The sequence below is a fragment of the Vombatus ursinus genome, unplaced genomic scaffold (assembly GCF_900497805.2).
Source record: "Vombatus ursinus unplaced genomic scaffold, bare-nosed wombat genome assembly UNPS02014181.1, whole genome shotgun sequence".
Taxonomy (NCBI): Eukaryota; Metazoa; Chordata; class Mammalia; order Diprotodontia; family Vombatidae; genus Vombatus; species Vombatus ursinus.
Genome location: NW_020953959.1, coordinates 644,021 through 659,070, shown reverse-complemented (window position 1 = coordinate 659,070; position 15,050 = coordinate 644,021). Strand labels below are relative to the sequence as shown.

The 15,050-nt window shown below is 42.5% G+C and overlaps 1 protein-coding gene across 2 annotated transcripts in view; it reads left to right on the top strand.

The window, feature by feature from the left end:
- The first annotated feature begins 315 nt into the window (after positions 1-315).
- Positions 316-15,050, top strand: part of ST3GAL5 (ST3 beta-galactoside alpha-2,3-sialyltransferase 5) — a 64,683-nt gene continuing 49,948 nt past the window's right edge. Inside the window, exon 1 of one of the 2 annotated variants that reach the window (XM_027860444.1) lies at positions 316-395. The gene's annotated coding sequence lies outside the window, so the exon portion shown is untranslated. The remainder of the gene's footprint in view (positions 396-15,050) is intronic. The other variant, XM_027860443.1, reaches the window with a different exon arrangement.

The following is a 15,050-nucleotide window of genomic DNA, read 5'->3' as shown; positions in this document are numbered from 1 at the left end:
CCCTGCTCCCCGGCCCGGCCCCGGCCCCGGCCCCGCACCGAGCGGCCATCCGTGTCCTCGCGCGAGCAGGGATCCCCGCGGGTCGGTGGGGAGGGAGGGGAGGGGCGGAGAGGAGCGGAGCCGGCTCAGATCGAGGCTCCCGGCGCGCCTCCACCCCGCCCCCGCGGCCTCCTGCGCGCGCCGCCCCCCCACCCCTTCCCCGCCTCCCTCCTTTTCCCCGCTTGCCTACCTCGCTCTCCCCGCGTGCCGGAGCTGCAGCAGCGGTGGCAACAGCGGCGGCGCGGGGGACGCGGGGGGCGCGAGGGGCGCGAGGGGCGCGGGCACCGCGGGGACCGCGGCCCGGGTGATATGGCACGGAGCGCCGCGATCTGGCTGCCGCGGGCGGCGCGGGGCAGGTGAGAGAGCGCCGGGGTTCGCTCCCCCGGGAGGCAGGGACAAGAGGAAGGAACCAGGGGCAGCGGGTGGGGGTTGGGGTGCGGGAATCCGGGGGATCTCGGAGGGAGAGGAGGTGTCACTGCTTGGGACACGTCTCGGGAACTGAGTTGAGCTCTCGGAGCGAGTCTGCACCAACCTCTTCCCCAGCCCTCTTAACCATCCCCGGAGGCTGCTCTCTCGTAGATGTGTGTGCGTGTACATGTGTGTGATGTGCATGTGTGTGATGTGCATATGTGTGCGTGTACATGTGTGCTGTGCACGCATATGTGTGCTCATGTGCACGCATCTCTGTGCAGCTGCGTAGTTGGGAGAAGAAAGGTTTTAAGGAGGTGTGGAGCCAGGTGTCAAACCCTCCCTGTTGCGGGGGAAGTGAGAATAACTGCAGAGGACGTGATTGGAGGGAGTGAGAGGGTGAAAGGGACGTCACCAGTTACAGATTTCTTAGAAGACGTCCCTGTAACACATGGAGCCTTTCCAGTCTGGTTTAATGTTTGCGACTGGCAGTTGCCCCTAACGAAGTGCCCTCCCCGCCAAAGTTACCTCCATGTCTCCTGGATTTGTCATGGTGTGGTTTGAGATTTTTGTGTTGTCTCCCTCCTACCGTTAGAATGTGAGATTCTTGAGGATCAGAGCTTGCTTAGCACATAGTGGGCGCCTAGTCACGAATAAATAGCCTGCCTGTGGAATTCAGAGGTAGCAATGGACTGTAGAATACATTTCGATCAGGTTCTGAGAGAATTTCTAATGATATAGCAGGCATTTATTAAAATCGGCTGCTAGATCGAAGCATATTATTTTCACTTTTTTTTGTTTTTTTTCTTTCTTGTGCTTTTCCCCTTCTGTGTTGTTTCTTCTTGCACAACATAACTGATGTGGAAATATGTTTAATTTGATTGTACATGTATAATCTATATGAGATTGCTTGCCATCTTGGGAGGGGGGAGGGAGAAAAAATTTGGAATTCAAAATCTTATAAAAGTGAATGTGAAAAACTATTTTTACATGTAATTGGAAAAAAATAAAATACCATTAAGTGGGGAAAAAATAAAAACCAAAAAAACCCCCAAAAATATACAGATCATTTCATCAATATAAAAAAAGTCAGTTGCTAGTGCCAGGCTCTAGGGTACAGAGCTGCCCTCATGGAGCTTCCATTCTATTGAGGGGGTGGGGTGAGGTACCTGTTCACAAATATGTAAATACTGGATATATACAGAATAAGTACAGAATGTTGGGGGGAATTAATAACTGGGAGAAACTAGAAATAATGTTGCAACATTATACAGTTTGTCAAGGTACATTCCAAATTGCCTTTTAAAAAAATAAGTAAGGTTGTCATGTGTCTGATGGTAGATACGGAGGAGCCAGAGAACCACCCCCACCCCCTTCACTAGGACCTTAAATATGCTCATTTGTTCCATGAGTATTTTGGCATCCTTGACTTATTTAAATTGTGGTTTGTCTTTTAGAAATAACACATATATGAAGGATTTTTTTTTAAAAAAAAAAGGAAAATGTGTTGAGATATAGTTTTTTAAAAACTCTGAAAATGGATAGTAAACTACGAACTGAGATGTTTTCTTATGGAGATTTTGTCACTAATAAGTTAAATCAACAAAGTCAAGTCCATAAACATTAAACACCTACTGTGTGCTAGGCACTGGCAAGTGTTGGGAATACAGGGAAAAGGCAGGGAGTTCCTAAGATCTCATGTCTAATGGGGCAACATACAAGCAACTATGTACAAAGAAGATATAGATGGGATAAACTGGAGATAATTAACTGAGGGAATGCAGTAGAATTAAGGGAAAATTAATTAGCAGACTATATATGTACATATAAATATATAAACATGTCCCATCTTAGAATGTCTCCTTGAGGGCACAGACTTTTGCTTTTTATATCCCAGGGCTTAGTAATAATGCTAGTCAAATAGTTACACAATAAATTCTTATTGATTCATTGATTTGCAGAATGGTTAAATGCTTTGCCAAGGTTTATGTAGCTAATAAACATCCCAGGAGGAATTCGAACTCATTTACCTGAAGTCCCAAGTTTAGCACCCTACCCACCTGCACACTAGGTTTTAAAAGTTGCCATTGTCTTATTGTGGGAGTGCTTGGTTCATTATTGCAAATTGTCTTCTATGGAACGAAAAATTTCCAGAAATACTTTACATGCTTACATAGAGGGGAAAAAAAATCTAGTCATGCACTGTTGTCATTAATAGCTTCTGCAAAGGCATGCTGGTAAGTGACACAGTCAGTGTTAGTAAGTAACACTGTAAGTGTACTACAGGGAGTAGTCAGTTCACAGGAACAGTGCTCCAAATGAGTGCTTGACCAAACAATGTTACAGCAGAGATTTCCAACATTGCATGGAATTTGGCTTATAAGGTACTGTTGATATTATGAAACCACACAGGTCAGGGCATCGGTAAGTGGGAGGGAGCCATTTCTATTGGTCAGTAGAACCTGTGCTTTTGTATACACAGTTCTGAAAATCTGACATCTTTGAGAGCTTTATTATATTTCTGGTTGCAGAGCATCAACGTGGACCCCAATTGGGGTTTTCTTGGCAGAGTTACTGGAGTGGTTTGCCAGTGTCTTCTCCAGCTCCTTTTACAGATGAGCAAACTGAGAGTTTCAGGGTCACACAGCTGTTAGGAGTCTGAGGCCAGATTTGAACTCGGGAAGACGAGTCTTGTTTGCACGCCCAGCCCTCTGTGCACTCTGGCGCCACCTAGTTGCCAGGTGGATTTAGCCAAGATCAAATGACTTGGGTCCCAGAATAGCTGGAACTTGAAAGTCTCCAGATTCCTGTCTAGTGCTCTTTCTACTGCATCAACTAGGTGGTGCAGGAGTCAGGAAGACCTGAGTTCAAATTATCTTCACTTACTTTCTGCCTCAGTTTCCTAAACTATAAAATGGGAATAATAATAGGACGTATGTTGCAGGGTTGTTGTAAGAATTGAAATAATATTTGTGAAGGGCTTAGCACAGTGCCTGGCACAAAGTAAGTACTTAATAAATGCTTATTCTTCTTCCCCCCACCAATTCCCCCACATCACATTGCTTCAATATATCAATTGAAAGAATTATCAACTAATAATTGCAATTTTATGTAGAGTTTTAAAGCTTACAAGGGGCTTTCATTGCATTCTTATTTGATCCTCTTTTGATAATACCAAGGATAGTATTATCACCATTTTACAGATAAGAAAACCATGGGGGCAGCTAGGTGGCTCAGTGGATAGAGCACCGGCCATGGAGTCAGGCAGACCTGAGTTCAAATTTGGCTTCAGATACTTGACACTTAATAGCTGTGTGACCCTGGGCAAGTCACTTAACCCCATTGCCCAGCAAAAAAACCAAAACAAAACAAAATAATACAAATAAGAAAACCAAGGCTTAGGGACGCTAAATGGCTTCCAAATCTAGTGCCCTTCCCAATAGACAGCATTATTATTTTTAAGTCGCTGGAATGTGTTGAGCCTTTATTATAAATGTTGTTACTTTTGTCTGTAGTTATTGTTTTCATATCTGTTAGATTAATTGGATCTGGAATAACCTGAAGAATCCAAGAGTGTTCCTTGTTGGGCCCAGCAGCCTTCCTGAAATTTATGAAAATGGTCAAAATTGCTCAAGGTGGAAAGAAGGCAGAGAAAAGAAGGAATGAATGAGTTTGAAGAAGGGAAAAAAATGGGGGAAAGTTGTGTCTTAAAAAATCAACTGCACTGATATAATATGAGAGTTGTGGTTAGAAAACAAATACTTATAAGAAAATTTTAATCAATAGCAGATTCAATTTGAGAAAACTGTTACTTGGCAAACAAAAATATCAATAGAATCATGAGCTTTATTCATGTTTAACACCCCCCTCAAAAAACCTAGTGTCCAAGGAGAGGGAATTGATAATTCTACTAAATTCTCTGCTGGTCGGATAATATTAACTCTCATTTATATATTTATTTAATGTTTGCAAAATCATTTCTTCACAACCTTATGAAGTATGTAGTGCAAATATAATAATAATTTTACAGATGAGGAAATGGAGGCTCTCAAAGGTTAAGTTATTTGTTGCCCAGGGTCACAAAACTAAGTATCAGAGTTGGGGATTTGAACATCCATCTCCTGATTCCACATCTATCATTTAATCCCTCAGAATCTGGGATAGCGTTTTCACTTCTTGCCATTATGTTTGAAGAGGGACATTTTTTATTTTTTATTTTTTATATTTTTTGGTTTTTCTAGGCAGTAGGGTTAAGTGACTTGCCCAGGGTCACACAGCTAGTGAGTGTTATGTGTCCGAGGCCACATTTGAACTCAGGTCCTCCTGACTCCAGGGCCAGTGCTCTATCCACTGTGCCACCTAGCTGTCCCTGAAGAGGGACATTTTAAAAAAAAAATCTTATTTTATTGATACCTTTTGTTTTCATATCACCTTTATTTCTGAACATATGCTTTCCTTCTCTCCCCAGTGAGCCATCCCTTGAATCAAAAAAGAAATAAGAAAAAAAAACACCAGTTCAGCAAAACCAACCAATAAATCAACTGTATCTGACAGTAGATGCAATATTCTCCACCTATAGTGGGGAATACCTGTAACGTAGGAGGGAGGGATATTTTTTTAAATCTCTTCTCCAGTCCATCCAGTTCATCATAATGGATGTTCTTTGATATTTCTGTTTACATTGTTTTAGTCATGTATATGACTATACATACAAACACACACATACATATGAAATAATTTTTATATATGTGGCCCTGCTTATTTCATCCTGCATCAGTTTATATAAGTCTCCCTATGCTTAACTGAATTTTTTCTTATGACATAGTAATATTTCAATTACATTAATCAGTCAACGTTCATGTTCCATAGTTTAGCCATTCCTTAATTGATGGACATCTACTTTGTTTTCGTTTCTTTGCTATCACAAAAAGATATTTCTTTGAATTTTTGGTGTATGTGGAACATAAACCATTGTCAAGCTTAAATGTCAAGCTTAAGGAGAGACAAGAATGACAAGAAGACACGGAACAGTCCCATGTGAGGAGGGTGGAAGGAACTAGGAACCTAAATGCAAGGTGACTCAGGAAGGACATGATCGTTCCTCAGACGTTTGAAAAACTATTGGATAGAATAGATTTCATCTTTGTTGACTTTGGCTTGCACGATTAACTAGAACTGATGGGTAGAAGTTACAGTGAGGCAAGTTTTGGCCAACTGTAGGAAAGATCTTGCTAAGAATTAAAGCTGCTCCAGATAGAGTGGCCTTTCCCATGAGGGAGGAGATCTCCATCAGTGGAGGTGTTCAGAGGAAATTGAATGGTTGCTTGCCGGAGATGATAAGATCATAGATTTGAAGCTAGACGGTATCTTAGAGGTTATCTAGTGCAACTCTTCTGTCTATGAAGGAGGAAATTGGGGCCCAGCAAGGTTAAAAAACTTGCCCAGGATTACAGAAGAAGTGACAGCAGAAATTTGAACCCAGGCCTTCTAGCTTCAAAGACATCACTTTTCCTGTTGTGCTACACGGATGATTTTCGTTTCATGTAGGGACTGTGGGCTTATAAGGTTCCTTCTGACTCTAGGAGTCTATGAAGAACTGTTCCTTGATACTTTCAATTTGTGGTTTCTTCATGTTATAAACCCTCTATGCCTTCTCATCCTGGTGACTTGTGTCTTCTGAGAAACAAGGACAGAGTCAAAGAGAGAGACAGAGAGAATGGGAAGTGGTATTCCATGTGGTTTTTTGGGATCTTGAAAGTACACCAGTGTACGACTCAGGCTGTCTCACATTCTTATTATATGAATGGCCCACTGTCTTCTCTGTTCAGCCGTAGCTTGGATAATTCTGGCTATACATGTCTTCTGTGCCTTTTTGAGGGCAAATCTTTATTGACAATGTGCAATAGCTTGCTTATGCCCATCATATGTCTTTATTCAGCCACGTTATAGTGAGCTCTCCTTCCCTTGAATTATTTTAATTTTAATCCTGTTGAGAATATGGCATTCTTTGATTTGCAGCCAGATGGCATTACCCAGAGAGTATCAAGCATAAGAATTTCATTTAATACCCACAGAATTCTTACCATATCAAAATGTGATTGTGACGAGTTTTAAGAATTAAAGCTGGAAATATTAGCTGAATAAAACAAACTATTTTTCCTATTCTGCCTCTTCCTTTATTTTAGTCTCTTTTTTTCTCTATTTAGCTGTGTTGAGAATAGAATCACTAGGGTACCCTGAAGACAGTTATGTTCTTTTTTCAAGTCGTGACTTCATTCAGTTTGAGGACAGCAGTGAGAATATGTTGTATTTGGGTTCTCTGTGACAGTCGTGGTAGGAGTAGATTTATGTGTGCCAATGGGTATCATAATGAAGGGTCACTCCTTGAATGTTTAAAATTCACTCAGTAATAGCTTAAGTTCTTACTGTGAACACTCATTAGTCCATTCCCTCAAAGAGTTGAGGAGACAAGAAAAAAATACAGAAAGCAACTAGAGGTATAAGCAAGGTAGAGAATTCTGTTAGACAAATTACATACATACATATGGAACAAGCAAAATGAACGAAAGAAAACATTGATTAAGCACCTGCTGTGTGCAAGGCACTGTCCTAGGGCTGCGTGGTGGAGAGTGAGAGGCCCTTGAGAAGCTTACATTCTTGGGCAGGGAGGGGGCAGGAGAAGCAAACGATTAGCAGAGGTCTAGCTGAGTTAGCTGTGGTTTTGTGGAATGGGGAAGATGAATTTTAAGTCAAATCTATATCATCCAGAGGATGATCGCAGAAATGTGCTCCAGGGATCTGTCCTTGGCCTTGTGTCCTTTATTTAGTTGGTGATTTCGCTGAAACCCTTGAAGATGCTCACTGAGCATTTGAATTATGTGGATCTGGGATAAATGGCTAATGTGGTGGACAGCAGAGTCACAATCTATGGAGATATCAATAGACTACCCTAAGGGATCCATCAAATACCATCAACTCCAATAAGGAAAATGAGAGGATTTCTCCCCAAAATCAACTCTTTGGGTGTCAGTGGGGAGGTGTGTCTAGACCAGGCCTTGAGGCCACATGTGACCTTCTAGGTCCTCGGGTGCAACCTTTGGACTGAGTCCAAGTTTTACAGAACAAATCCACTTATGAAGCGGATTTGTTCTGGGAAGTTTGGATTCAGTCAGAGGGCTGCACTTGAGGACCTAGAGGGCCTCATGAGGCCTCAAGGCCATGGGTTCCCCACCCCTGGTCTAGATGATGGTTATGTGAGAAACATCTAGGGGCGTTAGTAGGCTGCCCGTTCAATATGAGTCAGTGGTGCATGCGCACATGTGCACATATACACACAGCCAATACTACCCTAGGTTGTTAAATTATGAGAAGCCAAGTTCAAGTGCCACGACCAAGGTGATGGGCCCATTGTATTCTGCCCTGGTCATGCCACATCTGGAGAACTATGTTCTGGACAGCCTATTTTAGGAAGAACACAGGGAAATTGGGATATTTGGAAAAAAGATAAACTGAGTGAATTGGAAAGCATGTATTAGAAGAATTGGGGAAAGGGATGGAGTAATAGTCTTCAAACTTTGGAAGGGCTGTCATATATGGGGGCGGGGGCAGGGAGAGGAAAAGGCTTGTTTTGCTTGGCTTCAGAGGGCAGAAGAAAGAAGAGTGGTGTGAGTTGTCCTAAGGCTGGTTTAAGGAGAAAAACTTTCTAACAATTAGAACTGTCCAGAAGCAGGAGGGACTGCCCTCCAGTAAGCAGCCACAGCAAACACAGATGGGTGGGGCTAATGGGGAAGAGTCCTTCTCAGATCTGTTCTTGGACAGATTTGAGTATTTCATACTTCTTAACTATGGATATTTTTTCTTTGAAGTTATCTTCTCTTGTTCTCCTCTTATTGTTTTATCTCTCTGCCTCTGGCATCTGATTGATGTGTACCAGGTCATCATTGAAGTCCCCTTCCTCTTCTTCTGTAGGAAGGGAATTGGTCCTCATGCTTCATAAATACACACAGTAATAATGGGAACTCACATTTAACACTTTTGCAAGGCCTTTTCCTCAAAAGAACCCTGTGAGATAGACATTACAAGTATTATTAGCATTCTCATTTTACTGATTAGGAAATTCAGGCTCAGAAAGTTTAAATGACTTGTCCAAGGTCATAGAACTGACATGGCTTCAGAGCCCTTGAGCTGAGGCTTTTCTTGTTTTTCTCTTTTCTTCCCCCTTCCCTTTCCATTCCCCCTTCCCCTTCCATTTCTCTTTCCCTTCTTTTTCATTTCCTTTTCTCCTTTCTCCTTTTCTGATTGGGTCTCCCTATCTTGCCCAGAAGTGTACTGGCCACTCTTAGACCCAATTTCAGTAATAGCAATAATATTAGCTGGCATTTATATAGTGCTTTAAGGTTTGCAAAGCACTTTTCATACATTTACTCATCTGATCGGTATTGATAAACAGGGAAATTTGACCTGCTCTGTTTCTGACTATGACCAGTCAACCCTTCCTTAGGCAGCCTGGTGACCTTGCTGTTGGGGGAGGAGTATCATCATATATGTGGATGCAGTACATAAATGCGGATGCCCAATCAGTTTAGCCTACTGTTGCTTAGAACTCCCAAGCTCAAGCAATCCACCAGATTCCACCTCCCCAGTGACAGGAACTACAGAGCACATATTACTACGCCCAATACTTATGCTAAGTTTTGAAGAAGCTGGGTATTATAAGAGATGGAGATCTTAAATATCCAAGTTCCTGTTTTTCCTCCAAATCATATTCTCCTCCCAACTTGCCTGTTTCTGTAAATGGTACCAGCATTCTTCTAGTCATTCAGCTTGCAAACCTTGGAATCATATTTGACCCCTTCACAATTACTTCCTTTTCATCTGTTCTCTTCTCCCCTGACCTGTCTCACCTCCCCATAGTAAATCACCAATATCTCTGTATTTTTTAGTTTTCTTCTCATATTCATTTTTTTCCATCCCTGTGATCCATTGCCATCATTCAGATAGGGATTATCTGAAGGCTTGACTATCATAATACTCTCCTGTCTTGTCTCCTTGATTTGAGACTCTTTCTTTCACTTCTTCATACCTTTCCCTTCCCTCCCCCTAAATCCAGAAGGCAAGGGATGTAAATCCTAACAAGCCCATCTGCTTGTTCGTTTAAAAAAAAAAAACCATAGTTATAGCCTGGACCAATTGACAGAGGATGTGCCAGTCATTTGTACCATACTTGATAAGCACCGTCTTTCCCTAGGGAAGAGAAGCAAAGGTTTCTGGGACCATCTGGGAGCTGACATTGTCTATTCAACTTGTGCCTTTATCATAAACGAGGTACAAGTGACGTTTGTGATTGGCCTTGTAGGAAGAACTGATTTTGATTTGGTTTTTAATAGTGATAGAAAAACTGAGCCCCCTTCTGCGGAATTAGAAGCATCTTGGGCTAAATTTTTAGAACCCATAGTTACCCTGTTTTCTGGCAAGATACAGCTCTTGCCTTGCTGGGCTACCTTCAATTCTACTAATCTGACTGTTGGAGAAGAGCCCTGAATGATAGGAAGGCAGTGATCTTTACCAGAGGCTCCAAAGTCTTATCAACAGAAACCAGTGCTGGAAGGGTGGCTAAATGGTAGCCTGGTTAATACCAACGCATTCAGTTTTTATATTACTTGAGTACATGTGCTTCAGTTGGGGCATTTGACTGAGGGAAGAATATATGCTTTCAGAGAAGTGATGACTGTACAAGAGAGGAGAGTGGTTGGACCTCCCTTGTGTTGTCAAAGATTTCCCCCTTACTCGGTAAGTAACAGGCTATGCATGATGGTTATGCAGTTTGTGGTGGATGACAGTAGCTGTGAGGGTATTAGAAATAGACTGATTGAGACATAATTCCAAATTAGAATGAGAAACTAGTATTTGTGTCCTCTGGGTCCCCTCCTCCTTCAATGGATAGAGACATAGAGGGTTGCTAGTTTCGGTTGAGAGGAGAGAGAGCACCCTTGCAAGAGAGACCCCTTAGAAATGTCTGTAGAGCAGTAGGAGCTCCAGGAGGACTTTAGGGAAGAAGGGCAATCCCTTCCCCCACATATCACTCATATAACTTCCCACTTCCTGGAATTATTTTCTGTGATGATGCCTACCTCCAACCAATCCATGCCATAAATGAAGAAAGAATAGAAGAGCCTGTCCAAAAAAAAAAAGTATTTTTAAAAACTACCCCTTGACCTTCACCCTTCTTCCCTCCAGGGTTGGGGCACTAATGAATTTTGTGCCAAAGAAGAGGGCAGAGGAGGGAGGGTAGAATTGTGACCATGTAGTGATGATTGGAGCCTAAATGATGTAACAGTACAAAACATCTAGCCCTCTCCATGAGCACTGTCCTGAGGAGGTGGAGAAGGTATAGACCAGGGGTGGGGAACGTGTGGTCTCGAGGCCATATGTGGCCTTCTAGGTCCTTGGGTGCAGCCTTTTGAGTGAGTCCAAATTTTACAGAATAAATCCTTTTATTCAGGGGATTTGTTCTGTGAAGTTTGGATTCAGTCGAAGGGCCACACTTGAGGACCTGGAGGGCCATATATGGCCTTAAGGCCACAGGTTCCCCACCCCGGTATAGACAATATGTGACCTTTGGGAAGTTTATAATTAATCCTTCTGTTAGATAATAGGTAGGAGATGGCATCCATTATATCGCAGACAATCGGACTTCAAATCTTTGAGCATACACCCAATGTATGTATATTTATGTAACCATGTACGTGGTTTAAAGTTGAGGTTTTTTTCTTTTTTTTTCTTTAAAGACTGCGTATCCCTATTTCATCCCGATTTGAGGTGTAGGGCCTCGTACCGCTCTGATCAGCGTGGGAGCTCAGACTTGCTCGGTTTCTGATCTGGGCTGGTTTGCCCCTCTGGAAGCAGCCTGGTGGTCCCCTGCTCTCAGGGCTCATTTTATGAATGTCACTGTGGCGTGAACTCCTGATCATGGCCTTCTCTTCACTGCAACTCAGAACTGCCAAGCTCACGAGATCACCAGCCTCCACCTCTCCCCATTAGCTGGGCTGTGAGGCTGCGCTGTGGCTCGCTAATTTATTTCAGTACTTGGTTTTACTGTCATAGGTGGGAAAAAAATACCCGATAAATCTCTACATGGAAGAAGCGTCCTGCCGGCTGCGCTTAGTAAATCATAATACTCCTTGTCCTGCGGTTCATGCAGAGGCTTCTGTTAAACCTTGCCTAGTAGATTTACATCATTATTCGGGTGAACTCATACAAAGGTGTTGCATTTTTGCATCGTTCACAAATGGGCTCAAAACCTACTGTAATGCTTCACTTGGACTATTTTTAAAACATTTAGAAGAGTTAGAAAATTCCGTTTCCAAGTTTAAGTGAAGCACTATTCTTTTATGGGTAGCACCCCACATCACAACAATGGGAACATTTCCAAACGTCTATTTTCTTCGGGCTTCCTCCTTAGCACCAGTTTCATTCACAGAGCAGGTCGTTTTTTTTTTACTTGTTGCATTTTGTACATTGTTGTCACCTTTGTCTGATGTCCGGGTTATGAGGGGAACTTAGACAGCTATATCATGCCACAATCCATTCCCTAGTGGAGAAGTGGTCTACGGGGTGAGCCAACAGTTCTCAAAAGACCTGCAAACAATTAAAACCATAAATCTCTAACGAGAAAATGCAAAACAAAACAGTTGAGGTTTCGCTCCCATCCAGCAGATTGGCAGAGATGGCCGGAGGGAGAATGGGTCAGTTTTAGAGGGGTCGTGGAAAGATAGGCCCTCCAATGAGTACACCACTGGGGGAGCTGGGAATCTTCTTTCAAACACGTTTGCTCTTTTTGTGACTTGGGTCACGAATTCTAAGATTTGGTTCCGATTGTAGCTGGTGTGTGTGATCCTGGAGAGATCATCTAACTGATCAAAGACCAATTTTCTTCCATTTTAAATTGAGGGTGTTGGACTTGGTGCCTAACAGTCAGTTCCATTTGCAAATCTACAATCCTCAGGAGTTGTGTAGCAGATTATGTTAATGTTTACTGACCTATGAACTGTACTGCAAATTAGAGGAGTGTGAGTCCCATCAGTCAAAGGTCAGGGCCCTCCCACCATGGTAATGGATCCTATTGGATTAGGGTCTTCTAAAAATTTCATTTGTTCAGCGCCGGAGTGGGTGTGGGGAGGGAGGTGGAGGAAAGGGAGGGGAGCAAAGTATTGGGCTCATGAAAAAAACGTTTACTGCTAGTTTTGTGCTGCCTGTTCACAATTTACTGAACCTTTGAATTTCTTGAAAAAGGAAACAATGTGTCAGTGCAACATTTCCTGGTTTAGCCGTCTCCCATTACAGGATGACCTGAGTCCTTGAGTTTAGGGCTTAGACTAGCCCAGAGCACGAGTGGCATTCTGTAGAATTGGGAACCTTCACCTTTTTCTATCATGGCCCCCAGTGGCAGCCAGTTGGTTGAAGCCTATGGAACTCTTCTCAAAATAATTTCTAAATACATAAAATACATATGATTACAAATGAAGTCAATTGTATTGAAATAGAGTAATTAAGCATTTTTTAAAAATTCACTGACCCTAGAGTGTCTAGGTGGCCACAGTGGATAGAGCCTCAGGCCTGGAGTCCAGAGGACATGAGTTCAAATCCAGCCTTAGACAAGACACTTGACACTAGCTGTGTGACTCTGGGCAAGTCACTTAATCCTACTTGCCTCATCAAAAAAAAAAAAAAAAATGCTATACTAAAAATTCACTGACCCCAGGTTAAGAATTCCTGCTCTAGTTTCCAAAGCAGTAACAGGAGCTCTTAGATACATGAAGTTAAGGGATTATCTAGAATCCATGGTGTTGGAGAGGTGTTCAATTATAGGAATATTAAGGAGCTCCAGGCATTACTTGGGAGGTTAGAAGGGATCTCATTCCAGGGATGTAAGCTGGGAAAGGGTTGAAGACAAACATACCCACTTCCCTTGAAGATACTAGAATGGCCATTGTCTGGTCCTCCTGATGGGTGGTGCTGGGAATTAGAAGGAAGAATCCAAAGAGAAAAATATTATCAAGATTGAGCAGTATTGTACGTGAGTCACAAGCAATCAATACAACCACGTGGGTTGAGAATAAAGGCTATAAGGAAGCATTGTGATTCCCTAAAGCAGCATCTCCTTCCTGCCCCACCCTCAGGCTGCCCTGTAAAAGTTGACTACTATACCAGAGGGAAGTACTAGTAACCAGAAAATACGTTAATCTGTGCCTTTGGGTAAATCATTAATTTCTTTCTAACTTGCTTTTATTCTCCTTCTCTTAACTGGTTGTTTTTTTTTTTTTGTTTTTGTTTTTGTTTTTTTGAGACTTGCAGTCTCGCCCAGAAACGAACAAAAACCCCCGACACCACCAAAATAACTTGATACAGGACTTCAAGAAGTAAGATTAATAAAATGTGTTTTAAAAAGTAGCTTTTTAAAAACCTGCCATTGATTTAATATGGCATAGAGCAGTATTGTAGAAGTCAAGTGGGAATGGATCCCAGCAGGCTACAGATTGACTTAGGAAACCACAAATTAACATTTTCTCTAATTTATTATGTTTTTATTTATTTTGTTAAACATTTCCCAATTACATTTTGATCTGGTTCTGGCTGCATTTAAGAGTGTTACAGCAGCAGCAGCCATGAGTTTGACACCTTTGCCATAGGGGATGGAGTGTTGGGCTTAGAGTCAGGATGACTCTGGGTTTGAATTCCACCTCTGATGCTTATGAAGGGTATGAGTATAACCCTATTTACCTCCATTTCCTCATCTGTAAAATGTGCCAAGAAACCAACCACTTCAATATCTTTGCCACGAAAACCCCAAATGTGGTAGTGAAGTTGGACATGACTGAAAAACAAAATGGAGACACAAATCCCTGTCCTCTGACCCTGAGTCTAGTGCTCTTTAGAGTATAGCTGAGCTGCCCCTAAGTGCCCATGTTGCGTAATGTTTTCCCACGAATTTGCCTTCACTGGGGGACCTCACTGTTACCCTGTTTGGACTCATTCACCAGTGGTTAGCATACTCCTGCCCTTTACCACTCTCCCCATACTTGTGATACCAACATCCCAGCTGCCAAAAGACAGATCCCCTCCCCCAACCTCAGATGTTGCTTCTTCATTCTTATCCTCTCCCTCCTCTCAGTGTTGTACTCCAGAGATGCCTACCCACTCCAGTGTGCCCTCTGAAATGCCTGTTCCATAATTAACAAATTTGCTTTAATTTTAAATTTCTTCCTCTTTTACTTCTTTCGTCTTTTAGCATCCATTGAGAATTGGCTGTCTTCTGAGGTCATGAACTCTCTGGCCACCCTTTCCAGGACTGCTTACACTTTCATTCATATTCCCTGACTCATTGGTCATTGTGGTGGATTCAGCAGACACCTCGCTCCCCATTGCCACTTCCAGACTTTCCCTCTACCACCATCACCCAGCACTCTCTCCTTTGAGGTTCATTCAATCTAAATTTATCACTCAGCCCAAATTCTAGTAGCTGTTAATCTGCTGACTCCCAGAACATTCTCCTTGCTCAGTGAACTCAGCCTCTGTCTCATACTTTGCTCCCCCGCCCCCAAAAA